Source organism: Lipophrys pholis, assembly GCF_963383615.2.
Source record: "Lipophrys pholis genome assembly, chromosome: 3".
Taxonomy (NCBI): Eukaryota; Metazoa; Chordata; class Actinopteri; order Blenniiformes; family Blenniidae; genus Lipophrys; species Lipophrys pholis.
The window spans coordinates 29975267-29992351 of NC_137627.1; positions in this window are offsets into that span (position 1 = coordinate 29975267).

The window sequence follows — 17085 nt, forward strand, 5'->3', positions numbered from 1 at the left end:
GCGGGCTGGCCTTGGTGTTTCTTTTGTTCCTCCTTGATGTTCTCTTCATCGAGCCGAGGTAGGACAGACATGTCTCTTCCTCGGTGGTCAAATTCAGAAGCAGAGAGAGTTGGTAGGAAAAGTTTTACCAAGCTTGAATTTCGGACCCCTATGGTGTTCCGGTCGGGTTCGATCATCCTCATTGGTCGCCAACCTGGGGGGTTGGAAACTTCCGGGGTCTTCTGGCTCGTTCCCCTGCTGTTTTATGGCCTGTTCACTGTCCCTTGTGATTCTCCTCTGGGGGAGAATGCTTGGAGGAGTTCAATGGAATCTTCAGCCCAACACCTCTCAGAGAGAAGCTTCTTCTTCTCAGCCGTTAAGGTCTTGTTCTCAGTGTAGAAGGTTTCATCCTCAGCCAACAGGGTCTTATTTTCAGCATAGAGGGTCTCCTTCTCAGACTGGAGGGTCTTCTTCTCAGACTGGAGGGACTCCTTCTGAGATTGGAGGGCCTTCTTCTCAGACTGGAGGGTCCCCTTCTCAGACTGGAGGGACTCCTCTGCATAAAGAGTCTCCTTCTCAGACTGGAGGGTCCCCTTCTCAGACTGGAGGGACTCCTTCTCTGCATAAAGAGTCTCCTTCTCAGACTGGAGGGACTCCTTCTCAGACTGGAGGGTCTCATTCTGAACCAGCAGGGTGTCTTTCTCAGCCATCAGCCTCTTTCTCTCCTCCACCTCCTGCTGGAGCCTCTCCTCCAGAGCGCTGAGCCCTGCCATCCTGTCCTCTTCTTTTTGGAGGTGAGCTTTTTATATCACCCCGGTTTTGGGAGGTGTGATTTAACCTTGCAAGAAGACCCTCATTTGTCCTCTGGAGTTCAGAATAGGTGTGTTCTATGACATTGAGCTTCAGCTCAGCCACTTCTCGTTTGCAGTCCCTCGTTGTTCTTTGAGGTACCTGGCCATCTGAGAAGGCCCAGGTCTTCTTCTGTCTTTCTGCCTCCAACAGTCCAGCCATCCTCTGGAGATCCTCCTTATGGCATCTTTCTTGAATTTTTGCACCCCCTCCTCTTTTCTCTGGTCCACCACCAGTTTGAAAATCTTTATCTCCAGGTCCCTTTCAACTTGCAGAAATTCCTTCCTCTGGTGGTTCAAAACATTGTTCAGGTAGAAAATATGCTGGTCCCGGTACTGAAGTGTTTTGATGAGATCATCGATAATACGGCACATCTCCATAACCTCTTGAGGACCACTAGGCTGAGTAGCACAGTGAGTGCCCTGGTGAAATCCTACTCTGGGATGGTACCTTTGAGCCATTTCTCAAAGTTGTTTTTAGAAAAACGATAAACGTGATCGCTACTAACTACTAACTAACGAACTACTACTACTGTGTCGGCAGGTGCTACGTCCTAGCAGTTTAACAGTTGAGATATTTGTCTTTAAAATCAACACAAAAAGAATAAAGCTGACCTGACGTGTTCAGCTGATATGAAGCTGTAGTAGAAGCTCACTATCTCCCTCTGTGTGTGTGTGTGAGACTTTGTGTATCTATATATCTGCCTCTTTTCACATCATACCAGATTTAAGCAACGCCCCCATCCAGAACAGAGAAAGATCACTAGTCGTCAGGGAGAGCCGGTGTCGTCCTCGATTCATTCTTTCTTCCTTTTTTCTTTCTTTCTCTCGTTCTTTCGTTCACGTGTGGATGTGTGTTTGATAGAGAGCGGAGTTGAGAGCGAATTATTATTGAAAACAAACGTCTTTGCTTGTCTGTGTTTTCTTTTTCCTACTGTGTGTTTTTGTATCTTCCTTTTATCTGTTGTTAGTGTAGTTTAAACTTAGTTTGTTGGTGTTTGTTGTGTGCTTTTCCGTGTCCCGTTTGATGTGAGGAGTTATTTTCCCAATGCAGAAAAGTTCATCCGGACTGTGAGTACTCTTAAAAACACAGAAGTGCTGGATGAGAAAAAATGGTGTGCCAAATGGTGGTGCAGAGCGTTTATCTCTTTTTGAAAAAATGAAGGTCGTAGTGACAAACATTGGTCATGGTGAGATTGTGGTAATGAGAGTGTCGTGGTAAAATGATATCTTGGCCTTATACTCATTATATTTGATCATCATAGGCTTCCTACCTTCCTGGCTTTAAGCTAGCAACTCTTGGTTCACTCCCTTTTCCAGGTGGCTTTCAACTAGCAAAGATTCCCTCACTCCCTTCTCCAGCAAGGCCTTATCTGCCTGGGAACCAAGGTCAGTTGTCTGCTATTGCTAAAACTCAACAGTTCAATTGTTCTGCTTCAAACCCCTCCTTTTCCTACCCTCTGGTTAAGACTCACAGGCGCAACTTGTGAGACACTCGCTCTATCCTGCAGACAGCTGAATGCACTCTGCATGATCCTGTGCCTTGGGGACCCCAATAAACTTCTCCTGACAGAAAAACCTTGTGTTTACACTTTATTCAAAACAGCACCGACAACAGCAACAAAATATCCACGACTGGAGGAACCTGGAACTGTTATCCAGATGATGGTGTGGACAGGACAGGAGCAGAACCCCACCCTCAGTCCTCATGTTTCCTCTCTCAGATGGTGATGGAGGCTGACCTGGTGGATGTGTGTAGGAAAAAACACTCCTCTGATGTACAGTTCACATGGGGCAAAGTGGAGGATGTTCGAATCAGCGCAGCCAGGCTGGATAGATTTTATATGTCTGCCTCTTTCATCGCTCGTGTTGTAAACTGCCACATTGTCCCTGTTGGCTTTACACATCACCACTTAGTTTTAGCAGAGCTGTTTTTATCCGGCAATAGAAAATCAGGCTCTTTTTGCCATTTAAGCTTTTAAATGATTTAAATTTTGGTGATCATTTTAACTGTTTCTGGAGATACTGGACATCAAAAAAAGAGTGTTTTTCTTTTCTCAGTCAGTGGTGGGAGGTGGGGAAGGGTCAGACCAGAAGTTTCTGCCAGCAGAGCACCTCCTTTTCCACAGCCAGAATTCGGAGGGCTGTGGAAAAGTTGGAAGCAGAAATTAGTGGACTACAGAATGTTTCTGATTCTGACACTGGTTTGCTGCTGTCTATGCAGCAACAACTGAAGTCTTTTCATCAGGAGAGGGCAAAAGGAGCCTTAGTCCGAGCCAGGCTCAGAACGCTGAGGGACATGGATGCTCCTAACTCTTTCTTCTTCACTCTGGAGAGCTCGTCTTCCTTTGCTGAATTTCTATCATGAACGCAGCATTACCAGTGAACGCCATGGTGAGAGTTAACCACACAGTTAAAAAGTTAGCGGCGGTCCGCAGGTGCATTAACTTTAATGTCAAGATAACACCTGGTTAAAGTTAACCGAGTTTGAATCTACAACGAATGAGTTGAGTTCTTTTAAAGAGATTTCCTCTTGCTCTGCTAATATCCTCCCTGACAGCAGACAGCAGCTTAGAAAGGCAAAGCCTCTTATTTTCTTGTGAATTGCTTGCTCTGGAATTGATAACCTGCATTAAAATTCATAAGGTTGCTAACAATGTAAAAATTTACATAAATTAGTTGTTTTCTTTTCATTTATGTTTTACCAACAATGCCTGTTAGAATGCAAAGCGTAGCTGAAAAACACACGTGCATTTGCATTTTGGGATGCTCTGCACAATACGGGTGCCGCAAGTGGACTCTTCTTAGGTTAAAAAACTGAAAGTGGAAAGAGAGGAGATGCTACAAAGATCCAAATAGAGGCCCGCGTGTGGATTTTCATGTATTTGTGCATACATGGGTTGCCGTAGACTTATCATTCTCAATATTTGAGGATGACAAATGAGTTTCCACAGTCCATCGCAGGCTTGCTACCAGTCTTGTTATTTTAACAACGTTAAAGCAGACAAGCAGTTCAAAAAAACCAAAAGGGAGATAAAAAAAAAAAATTAAAAAAAAGTTTTAATCCTAGTGAATCAAGCGTAAAAGCAAAGCTCCGCCTCAACTGCGTGTATTGTGAGTGTTGGTGCGGGGTTGATGGACACCGCTGTTCCACAACTGGATTGAGATTAGACAGTAAAGAGTTCAGAAAATAGAGCCGAGCTGTGGATGATGACTCATGCAACCCAACATAATGCTATAAATCATTTAAAAAACCATGTTGCTGGAGACTTCCGGGTGATGATGTAGGAGCACAGACGTCGGCTTCAGGTGTCCCAATCACATTTGCCAAATTTCTTGTTTAAACACCAGAATCTCTTCTACTAAACTGTTATGTTGCTTGTGCAAGATGGCGGTGCGCACAGAAGCTGCGGCTAAAGGCTCTCCTCTTCAGTACTGGTTTTTGTATTTTATTCTTGATTGTTTGTGCTTTGCACAAAATGCTTTTGCAACTTCTGCTACACCCACCAGGATATTGGCTACCGACACAAAATCACAAAATAACAGTTTCAAAGGACTTCCGCTTCAAACACCACATCTCAGACGAACTAGCGAGACCGCCGGGTGCCCCGTGGATTGTTGTTTGGTCTGGTAAGTGGCGCAGGCGGAGGAGGGAAAGGAAGCAATAGCAGGGCTGCAGGTCCGACCTTCTGCCAAAGCTGAAGAGCAACCCTTAGAAACCACCTCTGCCGAGCCTGTATCTCGCCAACGCCAGATCTATCACACCGTCAACCTGAAACTACAGCTCGTGGGGAATCGCTTTGTTCGAGACTGCTGTGTCCTCATCATCACAGAGGCTTGGCTCAACCCGAGGATCCCCGATGCAAGCGTGCAGCTGGGAGGCCACTCTCTGCACCGCTGGGATCGGACTGAGAACTCCGGTAAAAGCAGAGGTGGGGGGCTCTGTATCTACGTGCATGATGACTGGTGTAATGACGGCATGGTTATAGAGAGGCACTGTACACCAAACATTGAGTACATGTCTGTTAGATGTCTGCCTTTTTTCTCCCGAGAGAGCTAACAGTAGTCATCGTCACTGCTGTTTACATCACACTAGACGCTAACGCTAGCGTGGCACGCTCTCTCCTGCTGAACGTCATTAAAAAACAGCAGCGAGCACCCCCCGATGGCGTTCACATCGTAGCTAGAGACTTTAATAAGACAAATCTAAAGACTGTACTCCCGAAGTTCCACCAGCATGTTAAGTGTCCGACGAGAGGAGGAAACACACTGGATGATGTGTATTCCAACATCAAACACGGCTACAGATCCATGCCTCTCCCCCACTTCGGCGAATCAGACCATCTCTCCCTGCTTCTCATCCCGGCATACACCCCCGTCAGACGCAGAGCCAGTTCCATCAAAAAGACTGTAACAACCTGGCCTTAGAATGCTCTTAGTGATCTGCAGGACTGTTTCCATCACACAGACTGGGGTCTATTTGAGCACCATGACCTGGAGGGACACAGGGACAGTACTGGACTACATAAAGTTCTGTATGGACACTGTGTCTGTAGAGAAACACATCCGGGTTTTTCCAAATGAGAAACCATGGATGACCGACCAAGTATGCTCCCTCCTCAAAGCCTGCAACATTGTCTTCAGGTCAGGTGACAGACCACTCTAAGGCAGGGCTCGAGCTGATCTGAAAAAAGGTATTAAAAATGCCAAAGCGGACTACAACAGAAGGATAGAGTCCCACCTCACCAGCAACAGGCCACGGGAGGTGTGGCAGGGTCTACGAAGCATCACTAATTACAGAGGTGTGATGCATCACCAGGAGACCTGAGTGAGTTGCTAGCAGAGGAACTCAACAGTTCTTTCGCCCGCTTTGACACACCGCAGCAACACTCTTCTTCTGCTCCAGCCCTGCCCTCACCCTCATCAGGATCCACCACCCCCCCACTCACTATAGGGGAGCATCATATGTGGTGCTGTCATCCCCACCAGCCTGAAATCTGCCACAATAATCCCGGTACCAAAAAAAGTCACCCACAACCAGCTTAAATGACTACCGCCTTGTTGCCCTCACACCCATAATAATGAAGTGCTTCGAAAGGCTGGTTCTTAAACACATCAAGGACTGTCTCCCCGCCACACTCGACCCTCATCAGTTTGCTTACCAGGCAGATCCACAGAGGACGCCATCGCTATAGCGCTGCACACTGTGCTCACACATCTAGAACAACCGCAGAGCTATGCCAAGATGCTCTTTGTGGATTACAGCTCAGCATTCAACACCATCATCCCGGACATCCTCATCACCAAACTGGTCACCCTGAGCCTCCCCCTCTCACCTGCTCCTGAATCAAACACTTTCTGACCCCAGACTGTGAGACTTGGCCCCCACCTCTCCCCGACCCGTACACTGAGCACTGGGTCCCCATGGGGCTGTGTGCTGAGCCACCTCCTGTACTACCTCTACACCTTTGACTGCAATTCAGGCCCCAAAAACAACATCATAGTCTAATTTGCTGACGACACCACCGTGGTCGGACTGATTTCACAAGGAGATGAGTCAACCTACAGAGAGGAGGTGCAGAGGCTGTCAACCTTGTGCTCAGACAACAACCTGACACTGAACACTGTCAAAATGAAGGAGATCATTGAGGACTTCAGGAGGAACAGAACCGAGCCCCTCCCCCTCTACATCAATGGCGAGTGTGTGGAGAGAGTCCACACGCTCAGGTTCCTGGGAGTCCAGATCTCCGATGACCTCTCCTGGACACACAACACCACAGCTGTCATAAAGAAGGCTCAGCAGCGTTTACACTTCCTGAGAGTTGTCAGGAGGAACAACCAGGACCGAAAGCCGCGGCTGGCCTTCTACCGCTCAGCAGAGCTTGCAGCATCATCAAGGACAGCTCACACCCCGGTTCTCAGCTGTTTGAACTGTTGCCCTCTGGCAGGCGCTACAGATGTTTACAAGCGAGGACATACTGACTGAGAAACAGCTTTTTCCCTAGAGCCATCACCACCCTGAACTCTCGCATGTAAATAACTGATGTGTAATACACATTCCATTACTGCTGCTACTTCTCACTGTGTGATTGTATACTGTTTATTACTTTTTAATATGTGAAAGATTTTAAACTTTTTAATATGTGAAAGATTTTAAACCCATTTTAAGTTTTTATGTGAGTTGTGATCCTGCACTAAATATAGGAGAACCTCCAAATTTTATTGTGCGATGTTGTATAATGACAATCTATCCATCTCTATCATAGCGTGTTATTAAAAAAGTGATTAAAAGTTATTTTGATACTGCTGTAACCAGAATGAGCAACTCTAAGCAGAAGAAAAGTAGCGCACTAACGCCAGTCGCAACATGAGGCAACACTAGCATAGCTAGTAAACCTTCAGCCATAGCGGCCACTGCAGCTCCTGTTAGCATGGGTAGTGTTGCCAACATTAGCTCACCTGTTCAAGAAGAAGCTACCGACACCATCTCAGTGTCGCAACTGGTGGCTGAACTGGCGAAACAGAGAGCTGGGGAGAAGGATGATGTCTCCATGCTAATTCAAGATCCCGCTTGAGGCACCAGCACCCCCCACCCCATCCCGCTGGGGTCTCACCCCGGCCTGGGGTGAACGCGGCTGGAATGAGGGGGGCGCGCTGGCTCAGGCATGGTGCTTGTGGTTGGATTAGTGGAGGATGGGATCTCGCAGTGGCCTGGTGGGGGCCCGGCTGTCGGCCTGGGGAGCGGGTGGCATCACCCTCCCCCCAAGTGTGTGAGTTTGTGGGTGTGTGAGTGTGTGAGGGTGGCAGTGGGGGGGTCGGCTCCCGAGGGTGCGGCGGGCTTCGCCGCCGGGATTGGGGGGGCTCCCGGCCCGCTCAGCCCGGGCGCCCTGCTCTGGCCGATCTCGGCTTGACGGCTTGAGTCGGGGCCCGGGGCCCGGGGCCCGGTGCCCTTTATCCTTCTCTTGTGGACTCTTCCTACATGGGGGGGGAGTCCTCTCTGCACTCTCCATCTGGTTCTTTCTGGGCTGGGGCGTGGCTCTCTGGGGTGGTTCGCTGGGGCTTCCCCGGGTCTGGGGGGCTGCCGGCCGTTGGGGTGGAGCTGTCCGGGCCTGATGGCCTCGGGTCCCGGGATGTCGCTACAGGCTCCCCCCCACAACAGTTCTGGCCACACCCAGTGGACAAACCACACCCACACCCACACACACACACACACACACACACACACACACACACACACACACACACACACACACACACACACACACACACGCATTTCCACTCCTCATGAGGTGTGTTGTTGAAGTTGCTTGTTTTCTGTCATCATTTGCTCAACTTTCAAAATCATGTTCCTCTTTTGTTGTTGCTTCTTTGTTAATTCATGTTCCTGCTTCATGTTACTGTCTAGATAGAGCTGCTCAGGCTGGTTTAATTTAATAACAGTTGGAAAGTATTTGGATCAGTGTGATAACTGCAAATAATATATGTAGCACTAACAAGGGTATTGAAGGTAACCAACACAATATAAAAACATAGCATTCCCTGTAGACCGAGAGAACGCGTTCCTCCTCATACGTCACTTCCACATTCCTCTCCAGTCTCCGACCTTAGCTTGTCAACAGCGCAAAATTCGAAAAAGTGAAAATTCCAGGGGGCATCCTATGAAGGCAAATACACATTTGACTGTTCTTTTTGAGCAAGCAGAGCAGCTAAAACCAACGACTGGACAGAAAGAACCGGATCCCTAAACCGAAAAGATTATTGCCTTCCAGCTTCTCTCTGTTTGTGCTCTGTTTGCTTGTTTATACTTTTAGCTCCTAATAGCACCTGTTTAGTCATGGCTTCCCCCTCCTCTCCTCCTATTTTTTCCTGCTCCAAATGTCAGATGTTTAGCTACACCTCGACCTCAGTTACTGACACAGGGACCTGTGAAAAGTGTAGCTTTATTGTAGCACTTGAGGCGAGGCTGAGTCAGCTTGAGGAACGTCTCCTCTCTGTCGAGCTTAGGGCTAGCCCTGTAGCTAGTAGGCCCCCGCCAGGTTTAGCTGGAGCGGAGCATTCTAGCTTAGCAGCGCAGGTATCTGCTAACTCTAGCCCCCCCTCAGTGGCCCCCGAGCAGCCGGGGAAACAGGGCGGTTGGGTGACTGCCAGGGGTAAACGTAGCAGCAAGAAGTCTACCGGACACCCCCGCTACACCCCGCAGGCCTCCGTCAGTGTCTCCATTATGTTTGCCCCACTCAGCAGCACGCTGGTTGAGAAGGACACGCTGGTTATTGGCTCCTCGATAGTGAGACACGTTAACCTAGGACAACCAGCAGCCACAGTTAGCTGCCTTCCTGGGGCCAGAGCAGGCGACATAGAGTCCCAGCTAAAGCTAATGACCAAGAGTAAACAGAGATTTAAACGGATTGTAATCCACTGCGGTGGAAACAACGTTCGCCTGAAGAAGTCTGAGGTCCTCAAAGCTAACGTAGAGTCAGTGTGCACATACGCGCGGACCATTTCAGACGAAGTAGTTTTCTCTGGCCCCCTCCCAAACCTCATCAGTGACGAGATGTTTAGCCGCAAGTCATCTTTTAACTGCTGGCTGTCAGGGTGGTGTCCTAGTAACTCGGTAGACTTCATTAATAATTGGAAGTCCTTCTGGGGCAAGCCTGGTCTCATTAGGAGGGACAGCATCCATCCCACGTTGGATGGAGCGTACCTCTTATCTAGAAACATAGTTAAAAACTTAGCTCCTCCATCCTGACGCACCAGAGTGGGGACCAGGCAACAGAGTCGCAGTCCTACACGCCTCTCTGAGTTTCCCTCTCGGCAGTCACCAACCATAGCTAACTTAGTTAAACATCCCATAGAGACTGTGTCTATCCCTCGGACCACCAAAAGTGTAAAACTATCTAAACCTAGGAAAACAACTTCTAATGACTACAAAAACTTAATCCGTATCAAGTGTGAAACTAGACAAAATCAAGACAAAAAAATGAAATGTGGTTTCCTAAACATTAGATCTTTATCATCCACAGCTCTTCTAGTCAATGATCTGATAACCGAACACAACATTGATCTCTTAGGATTAACAGAAACCTGGCTACGTAAAGATGAGTATGTTAGTCTAAATGAAGCCTCCCCTCCAAGTCATACTAACACTCAAATAGCTCGTGAAAGTGGTGGAGGAGGGGGCGTGGCATCCATCTATAACTCTAAGTTACTAATTAATATTAACCCAAAATCCAACTTTAGTTCTTTTGAGAGTCTGAGCATGACCATGCGACACCCGTCAAATAAAATAGTAAATTCTGTAGAATTTCTAATTATTTATCGTTGTGAGGGACCGAGGCGGTCACCTCGTGTTTGGCCTGGTGGTGGTTGCGAGGATGAGAAAAGGGTGACAGATGTTGTTTCAAAAATTAAATTAGATTTATTTCAAATGTTCTTTTTAGAAATGTTCAAAAACTCATTCACTCCCAGCCTCACAGCAGGCTGGCAGGCTGGCCGCCACAGGCCGGCCGCTGCAGGCTTGCTCATTCAGTCTGTCCGACCTGTTTGACACTGAAGGTGTGCCTCCTTAAATAAGGCCAGCCCCACCCTGAATTGGGCCAATCATGACAGGCCGGAATAAAACAAAAGTCCAAGGGGTGTTTAACCCACCCGAAATGATCATGACTGAAGAATTATAATAATAAAGTATCTGAGCAAACAGAAAAAACATTATAACATTCAACCCATATACAATACACTATTTTAACCCATCACCAATTCCCCACTATACATATTTACACGTACATATATAAACAGTACACCCCTGCACCCAGTGGACTGTGCCATCTGCCGTCTGACGGCTGAAATGCAGCTCCGCTGACGGGCCAGTGCAGGAAGTGCGTGCGTTGAGTTCTGTTGGGAGTTTTGCCACTATACAGAAGTTATACTGTGTGCCACTGACACGGGATATAGGGGGTACCTCCCTATAGGCCCAGGATGTTTGAAACTACTGTCAGCCGTGGTGATTGATGGATTTTCCGTCTCTGTTGTGGCCAAATGTGTGCTGATGCGCACTCCGGCCCCACCCACGCCAGTGTGGGTGACGCAACGCCACAACCCATCTCCAACCCACACTCCCAATGTTCACAAGCACTCCCATTTTTCCACAGTGTGCAGGTGCCCTCAAGTCTTTATTTTAAAGGGAGAAGGGAATATCACCTTCTCACAATCGTCCTCCTGGACCATATTCCACTTTTCTAACTGAATTCTCTGAATTTTTGTCAGATCTAGCCCTGACTAAAGATACGGTTATGATGGTAGGAGACTTCAATGTTCATGTTGATGTAGAAAATGATGGTTTCAGTGCCAGCTTAAGATCTACACTTGACTCTCTAGGTTTATCTCAGGTAGTAGACGGGCCTACCCATAAACATCTCCACACCCTAGACATTATTCTAACTTATGGTTTGAATATAGAGCATCTAACAATCTCTCCTCACAATGATTTCCTGTCAGATCACTTCTTAATAACCTTTGACTTTGTTCTAAATAGTTATAAACCTCCGGATAAAGCCGTGTTAACCAGGTCTCTCTCTGATAACATAGTAACTAAATTCAAGGAAAGAATTCCCTCTGCTATAGAATCAGTAGTGAATCTTCCTGACCCGTATACTGTTGCTAGCTCAGACATTGAATATCTAACAAACAGTCTGACAGATATGCTAAAAACAACGCAAGACGACATAGCCCCTCAAAAAATTAAAATTAAAAAACAGGAAAAGTCATCCCCATGGTTTAACTCATCAACCCGCGAGCTTAAACAACGCTCCCGTAGATTAGAAAGAACTTGGCGTTCAACAAAAACAGACATAGATTATATAGCCTGGAAGGATAGCTTCAAAACTTATAAGAAAGCTCTGAGTAAAAGTACAACTAATTACTACTCATCCTTAATAGAGGAAAACAAAAACAACCCTCGGTTTCTTTTCAGTACTGTAGCCAAACTGACCAAGAACCAAAATAGCATTGAGCCCACAATTCCTATCAATATATGTAGTGAGGACTTCATGAAGTTCTTTCAAAATAAAATTACAATGCTTAGGGATAACATCCATCAAACCCTACCGTCCGTTAGCCTCATAACAGAGGAACTGGTTAAACCTAACAGTCATCTGGAATGCTTTCAGCAAATACAACTAGCCCAACTAAATTCCCTTATTTCTTCTGATAAACCAACTACTAGCCTGTTGGACCCAATTCCTACTAGAATTCTGAAAGAGGCACTGCCACTAATCAATAATTCTATACTCGCAATTATTAACCAGTCTCTAACAATAGGCTATGTGCCACAATCCTTTAAACTAGCAGTTATTAAACCTCTCATTAAGAAGCCAAACTTAGACACAAGCCTTCTCTCAAACTACAGGCCGATCTCCAACCTTCCTTTCCTGTCAAAGGTTCTGGAGAAAGTAGTCGCTAAACAACTCAATGATTATCTGCAGGAGAATAATCTGTTAGAGGACTTTCAGTCCGGCTTCAGAATGAACCACAGTACAGAGACTGCACTGCTAAAAGTTACTAATGACCTTCTAATGGCCTCAGATAGAGGTCTTCTATCTGTTTTAGTTCTTCTGGACCTTAGTGCCGCATTTGATACTGTCCATCATAATATACTTTTAAGGAGATTAGAAGATGCCGTCGGCATTAAAAACTTAGCCTTAAACTGGTTTAAATCATATTTATCTGACCGGTTTCAATTTGTTCATGTAAATAACAAATCTTCAATGCATGAACGGGTCCTGTGTGGAGTACCACAAGGCTCCGTCCTCGGACCGATATTGTTTAATCTCTATGTTACCACTCGGAAATATTATTAGGAAACTTTCATTGTTATGCAGATGATACTCAGCTATATTTATCAATTAAAGCCAATCAGGCCGACCAACTTGTTAAATTAGAGTCCTGCCTCAGGGACGTTTAGTCCTGGATGTCTATCAACTTCTTAATGCTCAACACATCCAAGACTGAGGTTATAATCGTAGGTCCTAAAAAGCTCAGGGATAACTTTTCAGATAGTCTGATTACCTTAGATAATATTACCTTAACTTCTAACAGTGATATTAGGAACCTGGGTGTTATTTTTGATCAGGATCTGTCCTTTATTTCCCATGTTAAACATGTCTCCAGGACAGCCTTCTTCCATCGAAGGAATATTGCAAAAATTAGAAACTTCTTGTCCTTCAAAGATGCAGAAAAAATTATTCATGCCTTTGTGACTTCAAGATTAGATTATTGTAACTCCCTAATGTCAGGATGTCCAAACTCCTCTGTTAGGATCTTACAGCTAGTGCAGAACGCTGCTGCACGTTTACTAACCAGAACTGGAAGAAGAGAGCACATCTCCTCGGTCTTAGCATCCCTACACTGGCTTCCTATAAAATCTAGAATAGAATTCAAAATCCTTCTGATCACAGATAAAACTCTTCATCACCAGGCTCCGTCCTATATCGAGAAACTTCTAGAAGTGTATCACCCTCCACGAGAAGGCAGGAGTTTCAGCCATATGGCTCTTTTACTCTGGAATCAACTAGCAGCCTCGGTGCGAAGGGCCGACACCATTAGTTTATTTAAGAGTAGACTAAAAACCTTCCTCTTTGATAAAGCTTATCATTAGGAATAAAATAGGAGCACTAAGTTGAGCTGCTCTAGGCCTAGACTGCTGAGGGGATTTTCTCTCTCCCGTTAAAGGGAGGAACTCTACATTTGGAGCTTCTGTTTCTTGTCTTTCTTTCTTTCTCTCTGTGTAACAACATTACTGTAGCCACCAGATACTGCCGCCGTCTGTTTTTCTCCCTAACAGGAGGGGAGCAGGATCCAGGGGATCAGACCCAAGACTCACAGAGTGGAGTTACCACGGTCCCACTACCTGTCCCCACCACAGCACCGTGACCCCACCGCAACGGCACGGCCCTTAAACTCCAGACTGAGATTGGTTCATCATCAGACCAACGCTCATCATAGACTTTTCTTAGTATTTGTACTTATCTCGCCTGTCTGCCACTCTCTCTCTCCCTCTTCTATTCCTCATCTAACATCTAACACGGAGATCTAATCTACTGAACAGCAAACACTATGTACAAAGAGTGTGTGTGGGTGTGTGTGTGTGGATGATCTGGAGTGATGAGGGTGATGGGCGTGATCCCAAACGTCCACCAGGTGGCGGCAGAAGTTGGCGGGTCAATGTGAGTGGGTGGGATGACCTCGAACGGACTCCAGAGGGAGGCATGCGTCGGGTTCAGTGTGGTGACCGTGATGACCACTAGGGGCGTGCGGCGGCGCCCAGAGGGAGAGCGCAATGACCCGATGCGTCCACCAAGTGGACATCAAGAGGGATTGCGATGACCCACGCGACCAGCAGAGGCGTTTGACTCACTCTTTCTGGGGCTGCAGTTGCTTAGCGACCACATAAACAAGTCGCGCGTGCATACGCGAGGTGGGTCTCAGAGCGAGCAGTTCACCGAGGCCATAACGAACGGGTGGTTTTGTTGGCCAGGTTTTGAGCGCCGGAGTTCTAAGTGGATGTTGGGACATGCAGTTAGAACTCTGGTGATTGAGGCGGATGTGGTCTTGCAGCACCAGAGAGCAGTTTGGTTGCAAAATGTGGCTGTGGATTTAGCGGCACAAGTTAGCGGTTTGGATGCTAACTGTGGCTATCAGATAAGACGAGCGGCAGCGGGCGAACGGGGTTCATGAAAGAGAGAAAGAAAGAGAAGGAGAGAAGAGTTCTGGCAAGGTTTGCTAACACGAGAGCCTGGTAGTTATCCACAGAAGCTGTCAGCTTTTCAGGCCTTCTGAGCTTCTGATAGCTGGGGGTTTCACTCCTGGATGCTCGTGCGCGTGTACGGTGATTTACGTAGTTGGCTATCTACACGAGGGCACAAACTGCTTGGAAACTGAGGATGGGATCAGCATCCCAGAGTCTCACAAGCACAAAATAAAACACACAGCATTATCAATAGCAAGTTATTCTACCTATTCTGCCCAGACACAGCCTCTTACTTGGTCAGAAGGTGGGTGGAAGGTCCCTCCTTGGCCGGGGGAAATCCTTTGATTTGCGGCCTCGGGCAGGTCTTTCGTGTCCCGGGGAAAGGAAAACCTGAGTTGCGTTTAGCAGCGTGGTCCACAAAACAGGCTGTGAGTGCCCTGGTGCTTCTTGCGTGGGTGCAGAAGCGAGCTTCAGGGTGGCATGCACTGGGAGCTGCAAGTTGGCTTGCAGCTGTGTGGGTCCCGATGAAGAAACGGGAAAACACAAGAAAAAGTAACTCCACGGGTTTTCCAGCTCGTCCTGCGAGTTGGGAGTCCCACTCAGGTTTCCAGACCATGGGTGTGGCGGAGTTGGTGGATCCCCATTGTGGTGAGCTGCAGGGATGCAGCTTCCAAGGTGGGGGCCTGGGGGTCCCCTGGTGGGGGTCACGTGACCAATGGCAATTTTTTCCAGTGGTGACCACATGTTTCTTTGTCCTCAAACATGGTGAACATGGTGGTCTAGGCCCAACAATGGTCACATATCTGACTTGCAATCACTTTTTCTAAGATTTTAGAAATAAAAGAAAGATTGGATATTGGCCTGTAACTTGCTAAGACACCTGGGTCAAGGTTGGGTTTTTTAAGAAGAGGTTTAACAACAGCAATCTTAAAGGATTGTGGTACATATTCTGTTATTAGAGATAGGTTGATCTGATCTATTATTGATGTACTAATCATGGGGAAAATATTTTTAAACAGTTTAGTGGGGATTGGATCTCGTAGGCAAGTTGTTGTAACGCAAAGAGCTCTATAGAGTGTAAGCTGGATAGCTGGAAATCAGGCTCCACTAACAAATCTGAAGATGTGATTGATCGATCTGCGACAGCTTTGGGCAGTGAGTCTTTAATTTTATCCCTAAGAGTAACAATTTTGTCATTAAAGAAGTTTACGAAGTCGTTACTGCTCAAGGTTAAAAGGATATAAGGTTCGACAGAACTGTGACTTTTTGTCAGCCTGGCTATAGTACTGAAGAGAAATCTAGGATCGTTCTTGTTTTCTTCTATTAAGGAGGAATAGTAGGCATTTTGGGTTTTGCGAAGGGATTTTTTTATAGATTAAAAAAAACTATGTTTCCAGGCTGTTCGAAATACTTCTGAGTTAAGTGCCATTTCTTCTCTAATTATCGTGCTGATTTTTTTAAAGTTTGTAAATTATTATTATACCATGGAGCTATTCTCCTCTGAGTTGTTGCTTTTATCTTGAAGGGGGCAATGGAATTAAGTGTGGAGCAAAGTCGAGCTGCTGTTCCATCTACAACCAAGTCAACCTGAGTTGGGCTAATGGTGTGACAGCTGTTTACTTATGGATCCACAGATGGAATTGAAGCCAATATTGATGGGAGTACTTCCCTGAATTTGGCTACAGCATTGTCTGATAGATATCTGTTATATTTCAATTTATTTTAAGGGGCTTTAAAGCCAGTTAATGTAAATTCGAATGATATCAGGAAGTGATCTGACAACAGAGGGTTGTGGTTGAAAAACTATTAATTGATCAATGTCAATACAATAAGTGAGGACAAGATCAAGCGTGTGATTAAGATAATGAGTGGGTTCATTCACCTTCTGTGAAAATCAAATTGTGACCAATAATGAGCTAAATGCAATGTTAAGGCTATCATTGTCAACATCTCCATGAATGTTAAAGTCACCCACTATAATTACTTCATCTGAACTCAATACTAAAGTAGAAAGAAAGTCTGAAAATTCAGACCAAAAATTCAGAGTATGATCCAGGAGGACGGTACACTACTACAAGTAGAATTGGCTGCTGTGTCAGTAAACATCATGAACAACGTATATTAAAGCGAAGCTAATTAATATTACATCATTAATGTACACGATGCTTGCTATATTGCGGTAGTAATAATTATTATGGACTTGCACTGTCAGCACTGGGATATTAAAAAAAAAAAAAAAAAAAAAGCACTGGGATATAATTAAAAAAAAAAAAAAAAAAAAAAAGCACTCGTTACGTCACCGCTAAATGTCACCTATGGGTTTGAATTGGTTCTTTTTCTGTTTTTGGTTTCTCACTTTTCTTTTCTATTTCCACCCCCCCTCCCTTGTTTTGATAACAATACACTTCCACTGTTTTCACCACATTAAAACCTCAACATCACAATCCAACTGTCACCATATCACACACTCATATACTGACAGACACACACTACTACGTTTGAATAGCCAGTCAGACT